The 27,467-nt window shown below is 48.9% G+C and overlaps 1 long non-coding RNA gene and 1 other non-coding gene across 3 annotated transcripts in view; one reads left to right on the plus strand and one right to left on the minus strand.

Annotated features, from left to right (window-relative positions):
- LOC149122770 (uncharacterized) overlaps window positions 1-19,620 on the minus strand; it is a 43,106-nt gene extending 23,486 nt beyond the window's left edge. Inside the window, exons 1-2 of one of the 2 annotated variants that reach the window (XR_016219851.1) lie at window positions 19,469-19,603; window positions 965-1,181 (exon numbers count right to left, since the gene is read on the minus strand). This is a non-coding gene — a long non-coding RNA (uncharacterized LOC149122770). Of the gene's footprint in view, window positions 1-964; window positions 1,182-19,468 lie in introns of both variants that reach the window. The other variant, XR_016219850.1, reaches the window with a different exon arrangement.
- A 51-nt stretch (window positions 19,621-19,671) lies between these two features.
- LOC103352183 (uncharacterized) overlaps window positions 19,672-27,467 on the plus strand; it is a 36,954-nt gene continuing 29,158 nt past the window's right edge. The window contains exon 1 of the transcript XR_011381698.2: window positions 19,672-19,802. This is a non-coding gene — a transcript (uncharacterized LOC103352183). The remainder of the gene's footprint in view (window positions 19,803-27,467) is intronic.

Raw genomic sequence — 27,467 nt, forward strand, 5'->3', positions numbered from 1 at the left:
GGAGAAACACACTGCAGTGTAGTTACCCAATGGAAGTGGAGTATTGACACACACAGCAGCACTGTATTACACTGAGTGAAAAAAACCAGACAAAGAAGAGACCATTCTGTATATGTACATAAATTCTAGGAGATGCAAAACAATCAAGAGTGACAAAAAGCAGTTCAGAGGTTTCCTGGGCCTGGGGAGAGAGTGGACAGGGTGAGAGGGAGGAATTACAAAACAACGAGGGCTATCTTTCAAGGGTGATGAACACATCCATTATCTGACATACTGATGGTTTCAAGGGTGTCTACCTGTATCAAGAATCATACATTGTGTATTTTAAAATGCATGAAGTTTATTGTATGGCGAGTGGACGTCAATGGAACTATTAAAGAAAGAAAAGGCGGCTGGCATGGTGGCACAGCAGATTAAGTTGCTGCCTGCAATGCCAGAAGCCCATATTGGAGCGCTGGTTTGAGTCCTGGCTGCTCTGCTTCTGATCCAGCTCCCTGTTAATGCACCTGGGAGTCAACGGAAGATGGCCCAAGTAGGAGACCCAGATGGAGTTCCAGGCTCTGGCTTTGGTGTAGCTCAGCCTTGGCTGTTGTGAACACCTGGAGAGTGAATCAGAGGCTACAAGATCTCTTTCTCTCTGTCTCTCCCTCCCTCTCTGTTGCTCTGCCTTTGAAATGAATCAGTAAACCTTAAAAAAAAAAAAAGTGAAGCACTTTTTAATATATCTTGTCATTTAAGCTATTTGAAAAAAATGTTTGCTGTTGCATACGTTAGATTTGTGATTCATTTAATATTCTTTAGTGAAGGTTCATATGTCAATGATATTTTGACTTTACTTAATTATTTGTTCCAAATACAGTAAATAGCAAGTCTTAAATTACCATTAAATTAATTTAATTCTTAAGTTTTACTCTTTCAGCTTAGTCTATCATTATTGCATTTCTAGAATGTCATTGGAACCTACTTGCTGTATTCTGTGCACTCATTCAACATTTATAAGGAGCTCATTACATGTCCTGTGCATACGGTGCTGAGTCCACTCAGGATTCAAGTGTTTGCTGTCGGCATCATGTAGAGCAGACATCTGAAAAGTTCAAGTGAACCTCTATTTCGGTCTTGTCTTTGGAAGATGACACTGTGTGTTGCTTGACTCACACGTTTTCCATGGTCTGGAGGCATTCCTATGGAGAAGAGAAATGAGTCAGAACCTCCCTTCGGGGCAAAAGGGTGACTGTGCAGGCAACACTGGGTACCCTCACTTGGGACCCACCACACTGATGGGGTCCAGAACTCCCAAGGAGCCATTGTGAGCACCCTGCACCCCATTGGTGGGGGTCTCATCTAGGCCACTGGCGGGAATGGGGCCAAGTGGATCTCGGATCCAGGCCATGCTATGACAGGTTGTCAACAAGACATGGGCATGGGGCTACTCAGCAAGGGCTGTGGCAACACAGGGGACATCACGCTTGGGACTGGCATTTCCTGCAGGGTTCTGGAATTCACACCAAGGCTCCCTGTGACACAATTCATAAAATATTCCAAAAGAAGAGGGAACACAGGTGTGCTGTCGACATCTGTTAAAAACTCAACCTCATCAAATAATTGCTTCAACAACCTGAGTGATTAGTCACCTTTGCAACTATAATGGTGAAACCTTATATCCTGGGTACTATGATAATCGGCTATGATGTACGATGTCAGCTATTCTGAAAAACCTTTTGAAATATAAAAAATTATAAATAACATCAATTTACCTCATATATGAATCAACCACATATCTTAGCCAAGTTTTAAAAATCATGCAGAAATATCTACAAGCTCCAAGTTCTTAGATGGCCATGACATCTGCCACGCTTTCATTCAAATGTTAAATACATTTGTATTTCAACTGGTCTGTGACCCAGCTGCACCCTTAAACACATCTCTTCAGTTTTCAGCTCAACACTTCCTTTCCCTTTAGTGACCTTGTTTCTTATATCATCTGGCACCTCTAGGCAGATAGCCCCTAAATCCATGTCTGCTCCCAACTTCTCTTCTGTACTTCCAAGAGCTCCAAGGTATTTCCACCTGTTGTTTTTTGTCTGGACTTCAATGTGATTCAATCAATAGATTATTCTAATCAATAGATAGACAGATAGATAGATTCCTTGCTGCCTCCAAAACCATTCTTCCTGCTTTCCTGTAAATGTTAATGACAGCATAATTCTTCTTTTTTTTTCTTTTGACAGGCAGAGTGGACAGTGAGAGAGAGAGACAGAGAGAAAGGTCTTCCTTTTGCCATTGGTTCACCCTCCAATGGCCGCCGCGGCCGGTGCACCGCGCTGATCCAATGGCAGGAGCCAGGTGCTTCTCCTGGTCTCCCATGTGGGTGCAGGGCCCAAGCACTTGGGCCATCCTCCACTGCACTCCCTGGCCACAGCAGAGAGCTGGCCTGGAAGAGGGGCAACCAGGACAGAATCCGGCGCCCCGACCGGGACTAGAACCCAGAGTGCCAGCGCCGCAAGGCGGAGGATTAGCCTAGTGAGCCGCGGCGCCGGCCTAATGATGCTAAAAGCTTTCTAAATGTTAACTCATTTAACTGTCCCAACCATTCTGATATCATTACCATGGTTACTACCATTTTATAATGGAGGGACTGAGGCGCAGAGAGGCTGTCACCCAGATGGCTGATGGCAGGTGTTGGATTTGAACTTGGGCAGTCTGGGTCTAGGGTCTATACTCTTAACCACTACAAGTTCTCACTGGACAATAAGACTGTGTAAAGTGAAAAACTTACAAAATTGTATTCTTTTTTAAATTTTATTTATTTATTTGAAAGGCATAGCCAGAGAGAGAGAGAGAGAGAGAGAGAGAGAGAGAATCTTCCATTTGCTGGTTCACTCCCCAAAAGCCAGAGTGAGACCAGCAGCCAGGAGCTTCCTCTGGGTCTCCCATGTGGCTGCAGGGGCCCAGGGACCTGGGCCACCTTTGCTGCTTTCCCAGGTGCATCAGCATGGAGCTGGATTGGAAGTAGAGCAGCCAGAACTTGAACTGGCACACATATGGGATGCCAGCGCCACAGGTGGAGTTTAACCCTCTGTTCCACAGCGTCAGGCCCCCAAAACTGTATTCATAACAATCACAACTATGTGAGGAAAACAAGAAAACAATGTATATAACTAGGTATAGCAAAAACACAGAGTGGGGAGGGCAGCGTTGTAGCATAGCAGATAAAGCCACTGACTGCCACACCAGCATCCCATACGGGTGCTGGTTCGAGTCCTGACTGCTTCACTTCCGATTCAGTTTCCTGCTGATGTGTCTGGGAAAGCAGCAGCAGATGGCCCAAGAGCTTGGACCTCTGCACCCATTGGGAGACCTAAATGAAAATCCTGGCTTCTGGCTTCAGCCTGGCTCAGCCCTGGCCATTGCGGCCATCTGGGGAGTGAACCAGCGGATGGAAGATCTCTCTCTCTCTCTCTCTCTCTCTCTAACTCTGACTTTCAAACAAACAAATAAATCTTAAAAAAAAAAAAAAAAACTTAGGGGCCAGCGCTGTGATGCAGCAGGTTAAAGCCTCAGCCTGCAGTGCTGGCATCCCACAGAGACAGCGGTTCAAATCTTGGCTGCTCCACTTTCGATCCAGCTCTCTGCTAATGTGCCTGGAAAAGCAGCAGAGGATGGTCTAAGTCCTTGGGCCCCTGCACCCACGTGGTAGACTTGGATGAAGGTCCTGGCTTTGGATTGGCTCAGCTCTGGCTGTTGTGACCATTTGGGGAGTGAATCAGCAGATGGAAGACCTTTCTGTCTGTCTGTCTCTACCTCTCTCTGTAACTCTGTCTTTAAAATAAATAAAGTAAATCTTAAAGAAAAAAAAAACAGGCAAAACCACATTAAAAGTGACACTTAAAAAAAGACCCAGAGGAAATATACTAAAATATCAGTAGTGGTTATCCTGGTGCAGGAAAAACTGAGGGCAATATCATTTTCTTTTCTTTTCTTTTCTTTTCTTTTCTTTTCTTTTCTTTTCTTTTCTTTTCTTTTCTTTTTCTTTTCTTTTCTGACAGGCAGAGTGGATATAGAGAGAGAGAGACAGAGAGAAAGGTCTTCCTTTTGCCGTTGGTTCACCCTCCAATGGCCACCACGGCCGGTGCGCTGTGGCCGGCGCACCGCGCTGATCTGATGACAGGAGCCAGGTGCAGGTGCAGGGCCCAAGCACTTGGGCCATCCTCCACTGCACTCCCGGGCCACAGCAGAGAGCTGGCCTGGAAGAGGGGCAACCGGTACAAAATCCGGTGCCCTGACCGGGACTAGAACCCGGTGTGCCAGCGTCGCAAGGCGGAGGATTAGCCTACTGAGCCATGGCGCTGGCCCGCAATATCATTTTCTAACCTCTATTTTTATCTCTCAAATTTCCTAGGATGAGTGTAACATTTATAATGAAAAATGAATACATTTGCATTTCACTTATAAATGACTACAATAAATTAAAACACGGAAAACACAACTGCAACACACCACTCTCTCCAACAAAAATAACTTATACACCTAATCCTCCATTCATTTCTCCCCATGAATTCTGTTACTATCACCAGTCTACTTACTGATTCTTATATGAGGGGAATTCCAGAAGTTTGTGGAAAATGGAATTAAAAGATAAATTTGTGGCCGGCGCCGCGGCTCACTAGGCTAATCCTCCGCCTTGCGGCACTGGCACACTGGGTTCTAGTCCTGGTCGGGGCGCCGGATTCTGTCCCGGTTGCCCCCCTCTTCCAGGCCAGCTCTCCGCTGTGGCCCGGGAATGCAGTGGAGGATGGCCCAAGTGCTTGGGCCCTGCACCCCATGGGAGACCAGGAGAAGTACCTGGCTCCTGCCATCAGATCAGCGCAGTGCGCCGGCCGCGGCGGCCATTGGAGGGTGAACCAATGGCCAAGGAAGACCTTTGTCTCTGTCTCTCTCTCTCACTGTCCACTCTGCCTGTCCAAAAAAAAAAAAAAAAAAATCAAAAAAAAAAAAAAGATAAATTTGTTTTGGTGCCATAGAAAAACTGAAATCCACATATACACATATAGAGGGATCTTCAAGAAATTTAAGGAAAGGGGTCGGTGTGAGACCACAGTGGGTTAGCTCTGCACTTGGGATGCCGCATCCTATACAGGAATGCCTGGTACAGAATCCCAGCTCTGCTTTCAATTCAGCTTCCTAGTAATGTGCACCCTGGGAGGTATTAGGTGATGGCTCAAATACTTGGATCCCTGCCACTTACTTGAGAGACCAAGATGGAGTTCCAGTCTCCTGCCTTAGGCCTGGCCTAACCCTGGCTGTTGCAAGCATCTTCCAGTGGATGGAAGTCAGTTTCCCTCCCTCCCTCCCTCCCTCCCTCTCTCTCTGCCTTTAAAATGAATAACAAACCTCAAAAAAAAGTTTAAGGAAAATGCTTACTTGAAAAAACAATGCATGGATTTAAATTTTTTTGCACCAAAAGAAACATCTTTTAATTCCATTTCCACTAATTTTTAAATGTATTCTCATATAACCACCCTACATACCAGATTAATTTTTTAGAAGATTTTAAATTTATTTTTACTTGAAAGGCAGAGTTATGGAGAGAAGGGGAGAGAGAGAGAGAAAGAGAGAGAGAGAGAGCACTAGCTTCCATGTGCTGGCCCACTCCCCAAATGGCCACAAAGGCCAGGCCTGGGCCAGGCCAAAGCCAGGAGTCAGGAGCTTTTTCCAGGTCTCCCACATGGGTGCAGGGGCCCAAGAATCTGGGCCATCTCCCCCTGCTTTGCCAGGCGCAATAGCAAGAAGCTCCATTATAAGTGGAGCAGCCAGGACTGAAACTGGCGCCCATATGAGATGCCGGCACTGCAGACTGTAGTGTAACCCTGGGTGCCACAGTGCCGGCCCCTGGTAATATTTTAAAGGCTTTTCCCCCTTATTTTTAAAAATTATTACTTTATTAGAAAGGCAGAGAGAGAGAGAGAGAGAGGGATTGCTCGATCTTCTATCCAATGGTTCACTTCCCAAATGCCTGCCACAGCTGGGTCTGGGCCAAGCTGAAGCCAGAAGCCAGGAACTCAGTCTCCCGTGTGGGTGAATCCACACTTGAGTCACCACCTGCTACCTTCCAGAGTGTGCATTAGCAGGAAGCTGCAATCAGGAGCTGAGGAGCTGGGACTTGAACCCATGCCTCTGATGTGGGATGTGGGCATCCCAAGAGGCATCCAAACACTTGCCCTGGCAGGGTTCTCACGGCAGTTATGCCATTTCCCTGTTCTGGAATTTTCTGCCTTGGCATTCAAGCCATACTCTTCATCCTGGCACTAAACTTGTCCAGTCTGACCCTAAAGTTCCTGGCAGCCTTTTCTGCCACATCCTCCCTCTGTTTCCTGTGATCCCAGCACCTTCTTCCGTCTTTGCTAACTCCATGCGGCTCCCCAGGTACCAAGCTAATCCTATCAACAGCCAATCAGCAGCCCGGGCCCAGCATCTGGGGTGGTTTGGAGTCAGTTCCTGCACCCTGGGGACCCATGGCCACTGGCCTGGTCAGATCTCCTAGGCCCTGAGCACTGCCCTGAGACTTTCACTGTCAGTGGCTGCTGAGAGCCCAGGCGCCAGGAGGAAGGCTCCCAGGGCACTGGCAGCACTGCGGCAGCACAGCTAGCGAGTGCTGGCTCTGCTCGCTTTCCCTCTGTGCTTCTTACTTCCCCAAACAAACGACACTCTGGGCCCTCCCCAGCTCTGGCCAGACATGCCTGGTGCTGCTCCTGGCCCCTTGCTGTCTGCGTTGGATCTACAATCACGTTTCCCAGCAGGCTCTCTGCTTGGTGAGTGGGACCTCCCTGGAGGTCTCAGACTGGGCCTGGAGCCAGCGGGACTCGAGCTGCTGCCCACACCCACTCTTTCAGACCTGCCCAGGGCCCCAGCAGCCTCCTGTGGCCATGACTGCAAATCGGGTACCCGTGGGGCTCTGTTTCTGCCAGAACTGAGCTTCCTCCATTTGTCCTGTCCCCGCAGTCTTTGCTGTTGCTGTAGCTTTTGCTCAGAGCATCCCAGTGGACACTCACAAGCTCTCTGTCTGTCTTTCCTTTTATAAAACACTTTTTTTATTGCGGTAAAGTATACAGAACATCAAACTTACTGTTTATTTTTAAGAATATGATTCAGTGTCATAAGAACATTCCTAGTGCTGCCAACCACCACCATATCCATTTCCAGAATGCTTTCTACTAAACAGTAACTCTCCATTGCCCTTCCCCTCAGCTGCTGGGACCCTGGAATCCACTGGGTTTTAAACATTTCTATTTATTTGTTCTCTTTTTCTTTGAAAGGTAGAGAGACAGAGATATCTTCCGTCTGCTGGTTCACTCCCCAAATGCCCACAACAGCCAAGTGCTGGGCCAGGTCAAAGTCAGGAGCTGGAAGCCCCATCCGGGTCCCCTGTGTGGATAGCAAGGACCCAAGTACTTGAACCATCACCCACTGCTTCCCAGGGGGCACATTAGCAGGAAGCTGGATTGGAAGCACAACAGCCAGGACTCAAATCAGGTATCCCATGTAGGAGGCAGGTATCCCCAGTGGTGACTTAAGGTGCTGCACAAAGTCAGCCCCAGTCTTCTATATGCATGAATTCACCAATTCTAGATACTTCATGTGAGTAGAAGCATAAACTAGTGGTCGTTTTGCATCTAATTGTATTTGCATTCCCCCAGAGAAACAGAGCCAATGGGTTAGATGAGAGAGTCCTAAAAATTTCATGGAAAACGGGGAATTAAAAGATCATGTGCATTTTTGAGGCACTCATGTACCATTTATGTATATGTGTGTGTATATATGTGAAGGAATTTATTATGAGCAATTGGCTCATACAATTGTAGGGAGTGTGACGTCAGCTGTGTGTAAACTGCAGACTCAGGAGAGCCAAGGTGTATCCCACAGAGCACCAGGGGAGTCGATGGTGGGTACCCCAGGCTAGACACAGACTCCTGTCCCTGGCACAAGAGCAAACAAAAGCAGGGGGTGCTGGGGGTGGCACGGAGAATTCCTCTTTCTGCTACGATTTGTTCTATTTAAGACCTCAGTGCCCAAGGAATGAACATGTGTCTAGGACACAGCCACCCACTTTACCGGATCCAACCATTCACATGTAAAGTCCTCCAGAAACAGCCCCACGGACACACACAGAAATACTGTTGATCCGGGTACCACTTGGTCCAGTCAGGTCACACCCAGAATGAACTGTCACTCTGGCTACTTCCCGTGGTGTGACGTGTCCAAGGCTTGCTCATGTGGGGCCTGAGACTTCCCTTCTTGTGACGGCTGAGTAACATTTCATTTACATATCTATTCATCTACGGATGCATCTGTCTTTTCAGGACCATCTCAAATGCCACATCCCTCCGCGCTCTAAGATTCTGAGTAGGCAGGCCGATGTTGTGGCATAGCAGATAAGTAACTGTTTGCGACACTGGTGTCCCATATGGGCACTAGTTCACATCTCAGCTGTTCCCCTTCCGATCTAGCTCCCTGCTAATGGCCTGGGAATAGCAGTGGAAGATGGCCCAAGTGTTTGAGCCCCTGCACCCACGTGGGAGACTTGGAAGACAGTCCCGGCTCCTGGCTTCAGGCTGGCCTAACCCAGGCCGTTGTGGCCATCTGAGAGTGAACCAGTGGATGGAAGATCTCCCTGTGTCTCTCCCTCTTTCTGTAACTCTAACTTTCAAATAAATAAGTAAATCTTAAAAGATTTTGAGAAAGGACCATCTTCCTATGTCCATGAACTAGCAAAGGCCTCTTACAGACAAGATATCCAGTAAATATATCTTAAAAAATCACCTATTTTTCATTTTATGTGAAAGGCAGAGATCTTCCATTCACTGGCTCACTCCCCAAATGCCTGCAACAACCAGGGCTGGGCCAGGCTGAAGCCAGGAGCCTGGAACTCAATCTGGGTATCCCTGGGTGGCAGGGGCCCAAGTACTTGAGCCATCATCCGCTGCCTCTCAGGGTGTGCATCAGCAGGAAGCTGGATTAGAAGCAGAGAAGCTGGGATCTGAACCAGGCACTCTGACATGCGAGGCAGGCATGTTAATCAGTAACTCAACCACCTTTCCAAACATGGCCCCCAGCAAATAGTTAATGTAGTAAATATGGGAATGAGAAGTCAGCAAGTGAACATAATAATAGACATGATTCAGAATCCTTTATTTTATACCTTTTATTGAAAGTAACTAATTTTCACAATGTTTAAAAAACTCCTTAAGGAAAATATGTGTATTATCTGTTAGCTAAGCAAAAAAGTAATGATCCACTATAATCATCCAATTGTCTAAATGCTATCTAACTCTCCTTTTAGATTGAAATAAGCCAATACTTTTTGCAGGAAGCAAAAACTGACCCAGGTGATGGTTTGTTTCTGCTACTTAACTGTGTCATCAGAGATGTGATTTTGGTATCTGCAGGATTTGGTTCTCCCTCAGAGACGCCACACTCTGTGCAAAGTTATTTAATTATGGAAATAATGACTTGGAATTCTAAGCCTTTTCTTAAGCAAAGATTGCTTAAGAGGGTTCAGATTTTGCAAACAAGGACTCCTTAGTACCATCCAACTATGTAAGACAAGCATTTTTTTAATGGTTGCAGACTTTTTATTGTGATTATGTAGAGGCATATTTCATCTTTGTCATACTTTTAAGTTATGGACTATTCAGTTTCTTTTTTTTTAACTTTTATTTAATGAATATAAATTTCCAAAGTACAGCTTATAGATTATAATGGCTTTTCCCCCCCATAACTTCCCTCCAACCCAACACAAGTATTTTTAAAAAAAACTGTCAGAGAGGGGCTGGCATCGTGGCACAGCAGGGTAAGCCACCATTGCAATCCAGCATTCCACCTGAGGTGCTGGTTCAAGCCCAGGCTACTCCTCTTCCAAGTCAGCTGCCTGCTAATGTCCCTGAAAGGCAGCAAAGGATGGCTCAAAGTGCTTGAGCCTCTGCCACCCATGTGGGAGACCCGGAGGGAGGACCAGACTCCTGACTTCAGCCTGGCCCAGACCTGGCTGTTGTGAACACTGGGGTGTGAACCAGCAGATCTCTACCTATCACAGTGTGTGTATCCCCCCTCCGTCATTTTGTCTTTCAAATAGATTTTAATCTTCAAAAAAAATACAAAAGACTATTTTAAAAAAGTCTGTCAGAGAGCTCATGCTATATTAGATAAAGGAGACAGGCACTGCTCAAATGTTAGTAGCGGTGTGTGCGTGACGCCACCATTCACATGGTGCAGATCACCCTTCTGAGCTGGAAAAGGAATCGCGAGGGCCCTCCAAATAGCAGTCGGAACGATCTGAGACAACGCTGGAATCCCCACCTCTGCCTGCCTCACCCCAGTCCTCCTCACAGACTCCCAACCTCGCCCGCTGCCCTTCTCAGCGCCCATGGCAGAGACGCGATGAACAAAGTACCAGGCTGCCCTCTGCTGGTTCCTTGCGGGCATGCAAAGGCGGGGAAGCGGGAAAACACTGCTGTATGGGGTCATCTCCCAGGTGGGAGAAGTGTGAACTTGTTGGGTCTCTGACGGTGTTAATTCAGCGTCTGGCTTCTAGAAGGAACCTTGGGTATGGCAAGAAATCCCTCTGATCCTGTGGTGGGGAAAAGACAGTCTCCTGTAAGACTCGCAGGTAGAGTTTTAGAGAGAGGAAGAGACAGACAGGCATACACACACACACACACACACACACAGAGAGAGAGAGAGAGAGAGAGAGAGAATCTTCAATCTTCTATTTCACTCCCCAAGTGCCTGCAACAGCCAGGGCTGGGCCAGGCCAAAGCCAGGAGCCAGGGATTCCATCCCCGACTTCCACATGAGTGGCAGGGACCCAAGTACTTGGGCCATCATCCGCCACCTTTCCAGGCAAGAAGCTGGGTCAAAAGTAGAGCAGCCAGGACTCAATCCAGCTCTCTGATATAGGATGATGGTGTCCCAAATGATGGCTTAACACACTGTGCCACAATACCAGCCTTGAAAACATAAATTGATTCCATCCATTTAATTTTGTTAAAGTAGCTGTTAGAAAAAAATTAAATGTACGGCTCATAATTATTTCTCTATTGCATGGTGCTGAGTTTGACAAGTGATTGTGGTGGATATTTATTGCATGCTTCCTGGGCACAAAGGGCTATCTAACAGGCGTGCTGTGCTAAGGACTTTACGCACAGTGGCTTTTCATTTATTCTTCATAATAGCAGTATTAAAATATCTATGATGATCATTTCAATTGTACAAGGCAGGAGACAGAGACTTATACAGAACAAGGAACAAGGCTCTATAGTCAGAGTGATCATGCTTAGACTTGAATACAGATAATTAAGAATGCAATGTGGCACAGCGGTTTGAAGCCCCAGCCTTTAGCGCCAGCATTCCATATAGGCGATATTTCTAGTCCTGGCTGCTCCTCTTCAGCTCTCTGCTGTGGCCTGGGAAACAGTAGAAGATGGCATAACTCCTTGGGCCCCCGTACTCGCGTGGGAGACCCAAAGACGCTCCTGGCTTCGGATTGGCTCAGTTCTGGCCACAGCGGACACTGGGGGAGTGAGCCAGCAGAATGGAAGACATTTATCTTTCTCTGGCTCTACCTATCTCTGTAACTCTTTCTTTCAAATAAATAAAATAAATCCTTAAAAAATAAAAAAGAATGCAAGGTCAAGGCTGTTACTCATCACAGGTACAATCTTGCACCCAGGCTCACCTTGGTCCTGCCTGTGGTGGTCCTTTCTTTGCTGTCATTCCCCAACCATTTCGGTGGCTTTGTCATGGGCCTTTGTTTCCTTGTCTAGGATCACCTTGCTATAAATTGTATAGTTAGGTAAGAGGAGTTTTTCCTCTCCTACATACTTTCCTAGACCCACATGAAATAACACATTTAGAGGTGGAATGGTGTAGAGAGGGATAATTCTTTCCAATGACTTTTTCTAATTTTTGTCCATCTTGGATTTCAATGTCTCGAAGTATAATATTTCTCAGACATCATAAATCTTTGAGAAAGTGCTTGAAGAGGTTTTAGACAAAAACAGATTTTCTAGATTTGCCTGGAATTTTTTGGCATTCTGAAAAGTAGGAACGTTCCGTTTACACAAAGAAGCACGCGGTATGAAACTTCTGTGAGCCTTGAATCCTTCTGTTGTGTATGTAGAGGCCACACATGCATAAACACATACACATACACACACACACACACACAGAAAGTGTGTATAATCACTTTTACAAATAAATTAGGCTTTTGGCCTTTTTGCTCTTTGGCGAGGCAAATCTTAAATTCTAAAACAAGTCATGTAACAGCTGTTATTTCTGCAGTAGTTATTCAGGAATGAATAAAATGACCTCTCCTCCATGTCGAATTACTTCCTGCTTTGTCTCTAATTGTTTTGGTTCTCTCCAGCTGTGAAGTGCCAAGAAACTTTGAGCAGTGCCCAGCACAGCATAATTCAAACAAATTGTATGTTAAATAAGAGCTTGCTAGTGCCAGTAGAGAAAGCAAAGTCAAGGTTTCGGAAGACTTAGCTATCCATCCATTTAGTCATTCATTCACCTCTGTATCCACCTCTCTATCCATCCACTCATCCACAGATCCATTCATCCATCAACACATACATCCATCCACTTAGAATCTAGTAACACATCCACTCATCCACACATCCATTCATCCATCATCCATCCGCCCACACATCCATCCATCATCCCTCCATCCACCCATCTACCCGTATCAGCCACGGGGAATAGCAGTTCAACAAAAAACAGGGCAGAGATCAAGCCTCACCTCACTTGAACTCTTGGGCGAAAGGCAGATGATAAACAAGTAAATAAGAAGTAAAAACTTATATTCAGATGAGTCCTATGAAGGAAACAGAGAGTGCGGAGATCAAGGTCAAATAACTGTAGGTAAGGTGGTGAGAAAAAGCTTCAACTCTATTGGGACCAGTGAAGAAAACGGTCCAACCAACCAGGCAGAAGGAACCAGAAGTGAAACATCCTGAAGTTGTCAAAAGCATGGGGTTTTAGGAAAGTCAGATCAATATTGACAGAATACAGAGAGCAAAGGGAGCATGTAGTTGACACGAGGGACGACCCAGTGAGTAGGAGTGAGATCATCCAGGGGGTTTGGGGGTTTTATTCCAAGTTTAGTGTAAAGTCCTGAGAGGTTCCTAGTTCCATTCAGATTTACACAGATTTTTACAGATGCCTCTTACTGCTGTGTGGAAAAGAGCTGGAGGTAGCAGGAACTAAAGATGGAAGTGTTTCCTGTCATTGAGTACTCTTGCCTTTTGACAGTACTGCTGGCTAGCTTTGTGTATTCCTCTCAGAATCCAAGTTTCTCCATTATTTTTCCAGGTTAAAGTCTTTTTAGGGGCCACTGCTGTGGTGCAGTGGGTTAGGCTGCTGATTCATACACCTGTACCCCATATTGGAGCACTAATTCAAGTCCTGGATGCTGCACTTCTAGCCCAGTTTCTTGCTAATGCACCTGGGAAGGCACCAGATGGTCTAGGTACTTGGGCCACTGCCACACACATAGGTGACCTGGATGGAGTTCTAGGCTCCTAGCCTCAGCCTGGACCAGCTCTGGCTGTCATGGGAATTTGGAAAGTGAACCAATGGATAGAAGACATCTGTGTATGTATGTCAGTGTGCACATGCCTCTCAAACAAATCAATTAATTAAAATGTAATGGTAGTAACTAGAAAGTCAATTACCCAGCTCCCCCATGTTGCAGTTAGAGAAGGGAAACGAGTGGATTGTCAGGGAGAGAGCCACATCAGTCACTTCCACTCCCACACCTCTACTCCCCAACCTTCCTTGAGAGAGGAGGGGAGAACAGGTATTTCCTGGAGGAGACCACTGAGAGCTGAACATGTGTCCTCTGCCCTGTGGCTGGAGGTGAGGAGGACAGAGAGGACAGGTGCCTGATCCCTACTTGAGGGATCCCTACGTGAGGACAGGCCTGCACGTCCAGAATGTGCTGGGCAAATGCCATGGAAACGCTGCCTATGGACCAGTGGGGGGAAATCCACAGGTGGCGGGAGGTGGAGGCGGGAGGGCAGCTGCAGGACCTTGGCAGGTGGCAGCTGGACTGACCTGCCCCACTGCCGAGACTAGAACCACACTGGAGAAGCTTGCTCTCAGAGGGGTGGAGGCCCCAGGAAGGCACCAGTGAGGCGAGGTGTCTGAAGAGCCGAGAAGCACCCACAAGACACAAGAGCAACTCAGGCCATGCTCAGAGAAGGCAAAGCCGGCTTACGATGGGGCCGACGAGTTTGAAAGTTCCTGTTCCTCTTGCCTCTTCTCCCTTCCCTGTCCTTTCTCACCTGGAGGGTCTGGGGGATGGCACAGCTGCTCACACATTCTGTGTCCTCAGACCTTGGCTGGTCTTTGGCCTCAGATGCTTGGCAGTGGGACGACCCACACGGCTGCCTCTGAAGGGTCTGAGCCCTGAGCTGCCTCGGCCTGGCCAGACTGTGATTCACCTGTCACAGTTATCACAAAATATGAAGATTCTAAGAGCACCCAAGCGAATCCTCCTCCGGGCCCCGGGGCTCTAAACATCTGATCCTGGAGTCTGTCTCCCAGGGAACCTTACCTAATGTGCCTTGTTACTACTCTTCCTACTCTTGCACCTCTGAATTCTATTTCTACAGTATAACCAGAATGGCTGTCTTACAACACAAATCAGAACATGATGCTTTTATTTATTTATTCTTGGAATAACGTGTCAGTCTCTATCACGGCTTAAAGGGCCCACATCATGCACCCCTACCCATCTACTCCTCCTTTTCTGCACTTGCTCCTTTGCTTCCTATGCTCCATGCCCCTTCCCTATGTTCCAGGGATTCTGAATAGAGTCTCCTGGGTGGCATTTTTTTTCTTTTTTTGGCCAGGACTTAAATTGATAACCCAGTTCTGCCAACAGAGTACCTGGCACATGCTGGTATGCAAAGGCATTCACTGAGTAAATGAATGTCTAGGAGGTTAGAGTCTAAGGAGAAGAAGCCATTGCATTTGTAGACCACGGGCCTTGGTCCACAGGGTATCATTGAGAAATAAGTTCAGGCACAGGGAGGTAACAGGCTGGACGTCTTTGACGCATGGTCCTGATCTGTAAGGGAAGCTAGGAATCGGTGAATTGGGTCTTTAGGATGCCCTAAGACTCCATGAACTTTTCTCTCATGAAAATTCCTGCTGATAATCCCACTGACAGGTGGTCCTGCCCTGTAATAAGACTTAACTTCATTGCTGTCCAGTGTAAGTCACTGTGCTTCCCTGCAAGCCCCATGAGGTTTGCCTAGGTCCACTCCTAATGGAGCACATGGGCACTCAAGCCAGCCTTGCCTCTCTCTCTCTAGTTACATCCTGCAAAAGTTTCCATTGGCTGCCTCACTAGTTGACCCCAGCCCAGCCTACATGAATGAGCCCTTAAAACGAAGACTAATGAATATACAGAAAGCTGTGTGAATTGTGTCATCTTCAAAATTCCTGTTAAAGTACCTTGGAGTGTGACCTTATTGAGACAGAGTCTTTACAAGGTACTCAAGTTAAAATGAGTTCATTAGAGCAGGTCCTAATCCAACATGACTGGCACCTTTACAAAACGGGGAAATCTGCACAGAGAGGCAGGTGCACAGGGAGAATATCACGTGACAGTGAGGACAGCCGTTGGCAGGTCAAAGAGAAAAGCTGGAGCCATCCCTCCTTCACAGCCCTCCGAAGAACCTGGTCTCAACAACACTTTGATTTTGGACTTCAGGCTCCCAAACTGCGAGACAAGACATTTCTGTGTTTAAGCACCCAGTCTGTGGTACCTTGTTACCGTCAGTCCTTGCACACCGCTATTTGGTGCTTGAATCACTCTATGCACCAGAGGCCTGGTTTGCCTAAGCCAGGCTGCATGGCTTAACAGCTACATGTTCAGCTGACCTTAAGTTGTGGAGGTGGAACACAAACTTTCAAGTCTCTCCCAGGAGCCCCTGGTGAATTTTCTCTAAAGCTCCACTGGACAGAACTGGGTCATGTGCCCTTGCTCTAGGGGCAGGCAGTGCTAGGAGGGGGCCTCTGCTACACCAAACTCCCGGGCATACTTTCGGAGTTAAAGTCCCCCTTCCAGAAACACAGCCACTTTGAACTCTCCAACTGGTTTTCATCAACTGTGGCCAAGAGAATACAGGCCTCATCTTTCTGGTTCAAGTAAAATGGTCAGGGTCGATCCACCACCTTTCACGCAGTGATCTGTTGATTCTGATCCACCCACGTGTCATTTAGTGACATATTTGAAGGAGACAGGTGTCTGTCGTTACTGAGCTGAACTGGGAGTGCCATTTAGTGACAGACTTGAAGGAGGCAGGTGTCTGCTGTCACTGAGCTGAACTCGGAGTGGCAGTGCACAGGCAACAAGGCAAAGACAAGCCCTGATGAGTCCTTCAGGGAGTCACTGGGAAGCTGGCTCTGGCTGGGTGGCTGGGAATGCATCCTAATGAGTGGTCATTTATGCTGACAGCCCAAGGTTGGCCAGTTTAGTCAGTGTTCGAACATGGTGAGGAAAAAATAGACAAAGTCAGCTGGGACCGCTTCAAATTTAAATACCAGGCTGTGTTTTCCCCTTAGAAAATTTCAGGTAAGGGGCCTGGCACTGTAGCACTCTGGGTTATGCCTCTGCCTGGGACGCTGGAGTCCCATATGAGCACCATTTGGAGTCCTGGCTGCTCCAGTGCCAACAGAAGTCCCTGCTAATGTGTCTGGGAAAGCAGCACAAGATGGTCCAAGTACTTTTACCCCTGCTACCCGGAGGGAGCTCCAGTCTCATGGCTTCAGCTTGGCCCAGTCCCAGGGTTTCCGGCCTTTGTGGAATGAGCCAGCAAATGGACTATCTCTGTTTCTCTCTCTTTCTCTATAACTGCCTTTTAAATAAGTAAATAAATCTTTAAAAAAAAGAAAAAGAAGGCCAGCGCCACGGCTCAATAGGCTAATCCTCCGCCTTGCGGCGCTGGCACACTGGGTTCTAGTCCCAGTCGGGGTGCCGGATTCTGTCCCGGTTGCCCCTCTTCCAGGCCAGCTCTCTGCTGTGGCCAGGGAGTGCAGTGGAGGATGGCCCAGGTGCTTGGGCCCTGCACCCGCATGGAAGACCAGGATAAGTACCTGGCTCCTGGCTTCAGATCAGCGCGCCGGCTGCGACAGCCATTGGAGGGTAAACCAACAGCAAAAGGAAGACCTTTCTGTCTCTCTCTCTCACTGTCCACTCTGCCTGTCAAAAAAAAAAAAAAAAAAGTTCAAACAAAAATAAATTCAAATTGTGGCATGTGATGACCCAGTGGTAGATCTGGCACTTGGCCTGAACTTGGCAAAGGACATGGATGCTCACACCTTAGGCATCACTTTCTTTTTTTTATTTTATTTTTTTATTTTTCATTTTTTGGACTGGCAGAGTTAGACAGTGAGAGAGAGAGAGAGAGAGAGAGAGGGAGAGAAAGGTCTTCCTTTTTCCGTTGATTCACCCCCCAAGTAGGCATCACTTTCTCAAACCAGTATCAGAGATGTCCATGCTGGTTCCGGTCATGTTCCCTTGTAGCACACAGATGATTAAAACGTGCAAGAGAAACAGATGGATCAAGAGGCTTCCAGGAAGCACCCCCTGAGGGCCGGCCTCTGCTCCTTACTAACTAACTGCCATTTCCTCTGTGATTCATCCACGTCTTGGAGGATCCTGTGCACCCACCGGCATAGACCCCTTTCTCTTCTACTCCTCATAAGGTCTCTAAGCTTCAAAGAGTGGAAAAATATCGCAGACCAAACGAAGCGAGGCCTGACACCTCTGGCCCGCATCTCCACATTCGGGAGCCCGGCGGCCCGACACCCCGCGGCGCCACCCCAGCCTCTGCGCGCAGCCGCGTCCAGGGCAGCCCCGGATCCAGAGGGCCCGTCACCCGCGCCGCCCCGGGTCCACGCCCCGAACACCGCTCCCGCGGCCCCCGTCACCCACGCCGCCCCGGGCCCGCGCCCCGAACACCGCCTCCCGCGGCCCCCGTCACCCGCGCCGCCCCGGGCCCGCGCCCCGAACACCGTTTCCCGCTCTCCTGCGACCCCCGTCACCCCGGGCCCGCGCCCCGAACACCGCCTCCCGCGGCCCCCGTCACCCGCGCTGCCCCGGGCCCGCGCCCCGAACACCGCCTCCCGCGGCCCCCATCACCCGCGCCGCCCCGGGCCCGCGCCCCGAACACCGCCTCCCGCGGCCCCCGTCACCCGCGCCGCCCCGGGCCCGCGCCCCGAACACAGCCTCCCGCGCTTCCGCGACCCCCGGCACCCGCTCTCCCGCGGCCCCTGTCGCCCGCGCCCCGAACACCGCCTCCCGCGCCGCCCGCACTCCCGCACTCTCGCGGCGGTGGCGGTGGGGTCTGTGGCGCGGCCCGGAGCACCGCACGGAACCAAGCGCGGGCCCAGCCAGGTCCCCCGTCACCCGCGCCCCGAACACCGCCTCCCGCGGCCCCTGTTACCCGCGCCGCCCCGGGCCCGCGCCCCGAACACCAGCTCCCGTGCCGCCCGCACTCCTGCACTCTCTCGGTGGTGGCGGTGGGGTCTGTGGCACGGCCCGGAGCAGCGCACGGAACCAGGCGCGGGCCCAGCCAGGTCCCCCGTCGCCCGCGCCCGAACACCGTCTCCTGCGCTCCCGCGGCCCCCGTCACCCGCGCCGCCCCGGGCCCGCGCCCGGAACACGGTCTCCCGCGCTACCGCGGCCCCCGTCACCCGCGCTCTCTGCGGCGGTGGCGGTGGGGTCTGTGGCACGGCCCGGAGCAGCGCACGGAACCAGGCGCGGGCCCAGCCCTGTCCCCCGTCACCCGCGCCCCGAACACCGGCTCCCGCGCCGCCCGCACTCCCGCACTCTCCCGGCGGTGGCGGTGGGGTCTGTGGCGCGGCCCGGAGCAGCGCACGGAACCAGGCGCGGGCCCAGCCAGGTCCCCCGTGTCCCGCGCTCCCGCGCGTCCTGAGGAAAACGCCCCGCGGGCCGCCCTCAGCCCGGGAGAGGCCCCGAGCGCAGTCCCGGGCCTCGGAGGAGATGCGGGCGGCGCGGGCTCCCTCTGCCCCGAGCCCGCGGGGAGGCGGGTGAGTGCGGGGCTGCGCGGGCGCGGGGTCTCCCGCCGCCGTCCTCCCTCCCGCCCCACCTCGCCCCCTGCCCCCGCGCTCGCCGTCGGCGGAGACCCCGGCGTGGCCGCGCGGCTGCGGGTGCTCACGGGCGGTGTCGGGCGGCTGCGGCGTCTCCTGCGGGCTCGCGGACGCGCGTGCTCTCGGGACCCACGGCGGGGCGCCCCGCGTTGCTTCCCTGCACCCGCGTTCCTGCCCCATCTCGGCCGGGGTGCAGGACCTGAACCTGGCTGTGCACGCGCTGCGGGGCGCCGCCGCCCTCGGGCGGGAACCGGGCGGGGGTCTCCGAGTTTCGTCTTTTTACCTGAGTTATGGTGGCCCCTTGTCACCACCGCTGGCCTCTGGGTTTGATAAGGGAGAGGCACGAAGCTAGCGAAGTCTGCGGCGCCACAAGCCACAAGCCACCGCCCCGCCCCTCTGCTTGTCAGTTACACCACGTGCCTCCCCGTGACGCACCTGTTGCATCCGGGGCCCTGGGGCAAACCCCATAAAAGGAGGTGGACCGCCAGGGACGTTACTTCCTAGTGTCGCTCCTGGGTTTTTTGTCCCGTCGTGGACTTGTCTTAGAGGTACTGGTCCATTTTTCCGGCCGCACCTCGTCCCTTCATCCTGTTCTCTACAGACTTCCCCGGCTACAGGTACCGGTTTTGGTTTTCCGGTGGACAGCTGGCCCACTCGTGTGCGTGTCTCCGTGTGCGGGGCCCGTGAGTGTGTGTGTGTAGTCCCCTCTGCCAAATTAGCTGTTGGTACTTGCACGCGAGGCCGGTTTCCGCTTAGCCCCGGGGTCATTGCCCAGGTCAGCCTGTCATGGCGCCCTCGGGCGTTCTAGAAACTTCCGCGCTGACGCCGCGCCTGGCCTAGGAAAGATTCCGGTAGACTCAGGTGTGAGCGAACGCTTAGGTTTCTAGAAAAGTTTGCCGTCCTGACCAGAACATTTTGTGCGCTCAGCTCCTTTGTGCGTGTCTGAGAAGCTGCTCTCAGCGTTTGCTGCGGGTGTGGGTCCGTTCACAATGTTACTTAGGGAGGTGTAAGGAGGAGACGAGGCAGACCGCGTGTGCAAGAGCAGCGACATCCGTGTTGGCCTTGGGCTTGCAGACAGCGCTGCCCGCCTGAGCCTTTCCGCCCGTTCCCAGCTCACACAGCCCTCGGGAGACCGGGAAGCTCGAGTGTGACACACGTCAGCGCGTGCGTACCTGTCCCAATCTAACGCACTTGTCATCGGTCATTCATAGACACACGCTGGGACCCTAAAGCAACAGCACAGAAAGAATGGATATGCTGGTACATCGCATTTTCACTCATGCACCCACACCCCTAGATCAGCTGTTCCCAACCCTGTGCGGTCCAATCCTCAGTGTTTTTTTTTTTTTTTTAATTTTTTTTATCTTTTATTTAATGAATATAAATTTCCAAAGTACGACTCATGGGTTACAATGGCTTCCCCCCCCCCATACCGTCCCTCCCACCCACAACCCTCCCCTTTCCCACACCCTCTCCCCTTCCATTCACATCAAGATTCATTTTTGATTATCTTAATATACAGAAGATCAGCTTAGTATACCTTAAGTAAGGATTTCAACAGTTTGCTCCCACACAGAAACATAAAGTGAAAAATAATAGATGATTTTTTTTTAAATGATGATGAAATCAGATCAGACCTATTGTCATGTTTAATCCCAGTGAGAGTCAAGTTGGGAATTGATAATTTCTTTTTTTTTTTTTTACAGAAGATCAGTTTAGTGTACATTAAGTAAAGATTTCAATCGTTTGCACCCCCATAGAAACACAAAGTGAAATATACTGTTTGAGTACTCGTTATAGCATTAAGCCTCAATGTACAGCACATTAAGGACAGAGATCCTACATGAGGAGTAAGTGCACAGTGACTCCTGTTGTTGACTTTACAAATTGACACTCCTGTTTATGGCATCAGTAATCTCCCTATGCACCAGTCATGAGTTTCCAAGGCTATGGAAGCCCCTTGAGTTCTCCGACTCTTATCTTGTTTAGACAAGGTCATAGTCAAAGTGGAGGTTCTCTCCTCCCTTCAGAGAAAGGCACCTCCCTCTTTGAAGACCTGTTCTTTCCACTGGGATCTCACTCACAGAGATCTTTTTGCCAGAGTGTCTTGGCTTTCCATGCCTGAAATACTCTCATGGGCTTTTCAGCCAGATCAATCCTCGGTGTTTATAACGAATACTTTGCAATATTTTAATGCAGTGCAGAAAGTAAAAGTCATTTCTGTAGAATCTTTGCACTTCCGAGCCTTTGTGGCAATGATGGAGGTGAAAAAGCCGATTATCTTCTGTATTTCACTTTATACCCATGTATCTAGTATCCTGGAAGAAAGGTTGGAATGGTCAGTGTCTCTACAAATGAGGAGACAAGGGGAGGAAAAAGCCTTAAATCTTTGTCGTGGGTTAATGTCAGAGTTTGACACAGGCTGGTGCTGGGGTGCAGTAGGTTAATCCTCTGCCTGTGGCGCCAGCATCCTATATGGCCACCAGGTCTAGTCCCTGCTGCTCCTCTTCCAATCTAGCACTCTGCTTGTTGCCTGGGAAAGTAGAGGAAGATGGCCAAATGTTTGGGCCCCTGCACCTGCGTGGGAGGCCCAGAAGAAACTTCTGGCTTCAGATTGGCCCAGCTCTGTCCGATGTGGCCATTTGAGGAGTGAACCATCAGATGGATGGTTACTGTCTCTCAAGTAAATGAATAAAATTTCTCTAAAAATTTGTTAGATTAGCTCTTGATGTTTTAGTTTTTTAAAAGAAAAAGATTTATTTTTTATTATTACTTCTTTGAAAGGCAGAGTTACAGAGGGGCATAGACAGAGAGGTGTTCCTTCTGCTGTTTCGCTCTCCAAATGGCTGTAAGGCTGGAGCTGGTCCAGTCTGAAGCCAGGATCCAGGAGCTTCTTGTGGTCTCCCATGTGGGTGCAGGGGCTCAAGGACTTAGACCCATCCTCCTCGGCTTTCCCAGGCCATAGCAGAGAGCTGGATTGAAAGTGTAGCAGCCAGGACTCGAACCAGTGCCCATATGGGATGCTGGCACTGCAGCTGGCAGCTTAACCCACTATGCCAAAGCTCCAGCCCCAATAAATAAATAAAGACTTTAAAAAAGAATTTGTTAGAAAGCTTAGCTCTTATTTAATGTTACAGAAATTTATTTTAAAGACTAATTCCTATTCAGCCAAAGTGAAATTTCTTTCATTTGAATTTGTTATAAATTTTGTTTTTGGGTTGTTTTGATGACCAATTTAGATAAACAGACTGAAAAGAGTATCATTTATTATTAAATCTCTTACATTTGCTCTTAAGAAAATTGTGAATTATAGTAAAACGTTACTGTTAAAGGCAGGATATATTGGCAGGGAATACACTTGAATTCCTTAAATCTTTTGGCAATATTGATATAGAGAACCCTAGTACAGAACTGATATGTTCTAGACTCATTTTCCAAAAAAGTTAAAATATTTCACAGTAGCATTCTTATCCTATTTCTTACTAATTCGGAAGGCACACAGGGAACTCCCACAGCTGTTGGAGTCATGTTCACCTGTCAGCTTTGCATTGCTGTGGATGTTATGGCTACAAGAAAGCCAGGATAGCAGACTTCAGCTTTGCAGTGTGAATCTAAGGGATGTGAGGCCCAGCTCACAGGAGCGTCTCTCACTTAATCCCCAGCCCCAGCCGAGCCCTGAACCAAAGCCTGTGCTGCCAGTCCCCTCCAGTTCTTGTTTTTACTCCAGGAGTTTTCTGTCCAGCTGTTTGAATTCTTTCTCCCTGACCCAGAGAAACTATAAAGCAACTAATTTCAGGGCAAGCAGGTACCAGGAAATCCTTCGATATTAGTTGTACTTAGGGCTGGCCAACTTTTCTTGAGTTAATGAGTAAGCAGATAATTAAAAATCAATCTCTAGAATGAATACATAGAACATGGGTTGGATAGTACAGGTTTAAAACCAGAAAACAGAAGATATTCCAGTGAGAAGGTGGATCTGTTGTCTTTTTCTCTTTCTCTTTTTTTTTTTTAAGACTTAGTTATTAATTTGAAAGTCAGAGTTACACAAGAGAGAAGGAGAAGCAGAGAGAGAGAGAGAGCGAGCTTCCATCTGCTGGTTCACTCCCCAATTGCTGCAATGGCAGGAGCTGTGCCAATCTGAAGCCAGAAGCCAGGAGCTTGTTCTGAGTCTCCCACGCGGGTGCAGGGGCCTAAGGACTTGGGCCACCTTCTACTACTTTCCCAGGCCATAGCAGAGAGCTGAATCAGAAGTGGAGCAGTTGGGACTCAAACCGGCACCCATATGGGATCCTGGCACTGGAAGCGGCGACTTTACCTGCTATGCCACAGCACCAGCCCCTCTTCTTACTCTTTCCACTCTGAGCAGACTTGGGTGTTGGGGACCCAATGGGCGTGGCCTTGACCAGAGCAGCCAGAATGGGCCTGGAACCCTTGTCTGGAGAGTACCCCTCTGAATGAAGCGGTATTGAAGGCGATGATTAGGTTTGTGGTGAATTCACATCCCCAAGGCAAAGTTTGTTTCTGTAGAACCACTCGAATGGAAAACCAATTTGGAGCCCTCAGCGTGTGAGTCGGGTTATGGTGTCAGCCAAGCTGGGTGATTGTATGTGGTATTTAACATCTTCTGTGTGTTTTTCCTGATTGGTTCAAGGTTTGGAGCCAATCATGTTGCCTTTCTGAGTCTCATAAACCCTTTGAAGCAGGGATTGCAAACTGGGGGCCCTCAGAGGAAAGCTGAAGGTATTTTGCTTGGGAAACACAGTACCTAAATTTTAAATTTGAATTAAATTTTCTTCTGATGGGGATACATTCTCCAGGTCACCATGTAGCCAACAGATGCTGCTGCTTCATGCCTGATCTCTTGCCACGTGTAGTACCCACTGAATGGCAGCAGTGTGCTCTGTGACTTCTGAGACAGGCAGAATCCCCTCTGGTGTTTAAATCTGTGAATTCCTGGGGCAGCAGGGAGAGGCTGGTCAATTTTGCTCAATATAAGGAGAGATTTCCCAACAGTTGGTTCTGTCCTCAAATGAGAACCTTTCACATCTGAGATTTTTCTTAAAGATGTAATTACTTATTTGAAAGTCAGAGTTACACAGAGAAGGAGAGGCAGAGAGAGAGAGAGAGAGAGAGAGAACTTCCATCTGCTGGTTCACTCCCCAGTTGGCCACAATAGCCAGAGCTGTGCCGATCCAAAGCCAGGAGCCAGGCGCTTCCTCCAGGTCTTTCCATGTGGGTGCAGGGGCCCAAGGACTTGGGCCATCTTCTATTGCTTTCTCAGGCCATAGCAGAGAGCTGGATCAAAAGTGGAGCAGCTGGGACTAGAACCAGTGCCCATATGGGAAGCCGACACTCTAGGCGGCAGCTTTACCTGCTGCACCACAGTGCTGGCCCCTCAAATCTAAGATTCAAAAAAAAAATTCTATCACCACTTTAAACCATGTGCTATCAATTTATCGCTCTTGAACATGGCTAAAAAAAAATATGTATTTACATAAGTTATATAAACCTAATGACATGTTGTTAGTGAATATAATATCTAAGTATATATTTAATTAGATAATAAATATGTATATACACATTGATGTGTGTGTATATATGTTGGGGGCCAGCCTTCATTTATTTTTAATTTTTTAAATTTTTATTTATTCGAGAGATACAGACAGATGGTATCATCCTTTGGTTCATACCGAAAATCTTCACAACAGCTGGGGCTGGGCCAAGGCCAAAGCCAGGAGCTGGGAACTCAATCCAGGATCCCACATGGATGACAAGGACCCAAGCCATCACCTGCTGCTTCCCAGGTACACATTAGCAGGAAGCTGGAATCGGGAGTGGAGCAGGGACTTGAAGCCAGACACTCTGATATGGAATGTGGGCATCCCAACAGGCAGCTTATCTGCTAGGCCAAATGCCCACCCCAGCCTCAGTTTGTTTTGTGCCTTGGGCATTCTCTCTGCCACCACCTTGTTCTTCGGTTTACGTGTGGACTTTCAAAGTTTAACACATCAAAAACAGTTTCCAGATTAGCCAGAGCTTCCTGTAGATGCATTTCTCCTTTTTTGCTCTGTGATTATTTGTGAAAATAAGCCGGAATTTTATCTTTCTAAAGATTTATTTTATGTATTTGAAAGGCAGAGTTCCACCCTCCAATTCACTCCCCAGATGAACACAATGAAGCCCTGAGCCTAGAATTTCATCCATATCTTCCATGTGGGTGGCAGGGGCCCATGTGCTTGGACCATCTTTCGCTGCTTTCTCAGGCACATGAGCAGGAATCTGGATTGGAAGTGGGACATCCAGGACTCAAATAAGCAGGTCATGGGATGCTGATGTCAGACAGTGTCTTAACCCATTGCTCTACAACGCTGGCCCCATGAATTTCATTTAAGAATTGTAAAACTGTCCTCTTCTCTTCTCTTCTCTTCTCTTCTCTTCTCTTCTCTTCTCTTCTCTTCTCTTCTCTTCTCTTCTCTTCTCTTCTCTTCTTTGACAGGCAGAGTGGACAGTGTGAGAGAGAGACAGAGAGAAAGGTCTTCCTTTGCCGTTGGTTCACCCTCCAATGGCCGCCGCAGCTGGTGCTGCGGCCGGTGCACCGTGCTGATCCAATGGCAGGAGCCAGGTACTTCTCCTGGTCTCCCATGGGGTGCAGGGACCAAGGACTTGGGCCATCCTCCACTGCACTCCCTGGCCACAGCAGAGAGCTGGCCTGGAAGAGGGGCAACCGGGACAGAATCCGGCGCCCCAACCAGGACTAGAACCCGGTGTGCCAGCGCCGCTAGGCGGAGGATTAGCCTAGTGAGCCGCGGCGGCGGTGACTATTCTACATTTCAAGAGCTCTTTAGTTCTGTATCAGTTTTCCTTCTGTCTCAAATTTGTTTTTGTTCATATGTGTGTATAATGTATTGATTTAAAAGCATAGTGTCAGAGAAAGAGGGAGAGACAGAGAGAGATTTCTCATCTGCTGGTTCTCACCCCATGTGCCTGCATCAGCTAGCGCTGAGCCAGACTGAAACCAGGAGCCAGGAACTTGATCTGAGCCTTCCACATGGTGGTGCGCAGACCCAAGTGCTTGAGCCATCGACTGCTTCTCCCCAGGTGCGTTAGCAGGAAGCACGGCATCCAAGACTTCTCAGATCTGGGATCTGAGTGTCCCAAGCTGCAGCTTATCCCTTTTACCAAAAGACCCACCCCTGAAATTGCTTGAAAACAATTTTTAATGATGTTTTATCTTTAACTGTGCCAGATGGTCACTCCTCCCAAAATATGCTTGTCATTGCTGAACTATTACCCTATTCTTTTTTTTAAATTATTATTAAATATTTATCTATTTGAAAGGCAAAGTTACAGAGAGAGACTAAGAGAGAAAGAGAGATCTTCCATCCACTGGTTCACTCCCCAAATGGCTGCAGCAGTCGGAGCTGGGCCAATCTGAAGCCAGGAGCCAGGACTTCTTTTGGGTCTCCCACGTGGGTGCACGGCTGAGGCACTTGGGCCATTCTTCCTTGCTTTCCAAGGCTGTTGGCAGGGAGCTGGATTGGGATGTAAGCCGGTGGCCATATGGGATGCTGGTGCTGCAGGTGGCGGCTTTACCCACTATGCCGTGATGCGGGCCCCCCTACCCTATTCTTTTGGCTCACACTTAAGTTCAGTATTTTTTTTTTCTAACTTTTGAAAGATGAACTCATCTGTGAAATGAATTAAACATGCTACTCCTTCTGCAAAGATGCCAGCAGTGCTGGCATCCCATATGGGTGCCGGTTCCAGTTCTGGCTGCTCCACTTGTGATCCAGCTCTCTACTATGGCCTGGGAAAGCACTAGAAAATGGCCCAAGTCCTTGAGTCCCTGCACCTGTGTGGGAGACCTGGAAAAGCTCCTGGTTCCTGGCTTCAGATCAGCCCAGCTCTGGCTGTTGTGGCCATTTGGGGAGTGAAGCAGTGGATGGAAGACCTCTCTCTCTCTTTCTCTCTCTCTGTTTCCCCCTCTCTCTGTATCTCTTTCAAAGAAATACATTTTTTTAAAAAAGGTGCATTTCAAGCAGATGGAAGAAATGAATATTAAGGTTGTCCTGTTGTCTTATCTCTGTACTAATTTTGTGTTCCACTACAAACATGACCACATCTGCTGTGCAGTTAGGTGGCCTGTAACACACTCCTCAAAGATGCCACTATTTCCCGTTATCTTTTTCCAAGTTCTTGGCTTTATTTCCATTCTATGTGGAATTCTTTTTTTTTTATTTTTGACAGGCAGAGTGGACAGTGAGAGAGACAGAGAGAAAGGT

This window comes from Oryctolagus cuniculus, chromosome 13, assembly GCF_051225735.1.
Source record: "Oryctolagus cuniculus isolate XC-2025 breed Fujian yellow rabbit chromosome 13, ASM5122573v1, whole genome shotgun sequence".
NCBI lineage: Eukaryota > Metazoa > Chordata > Mammalia > Lagomorpha > Leporidae > Oryctolagus > Oryctolagus cuniculus.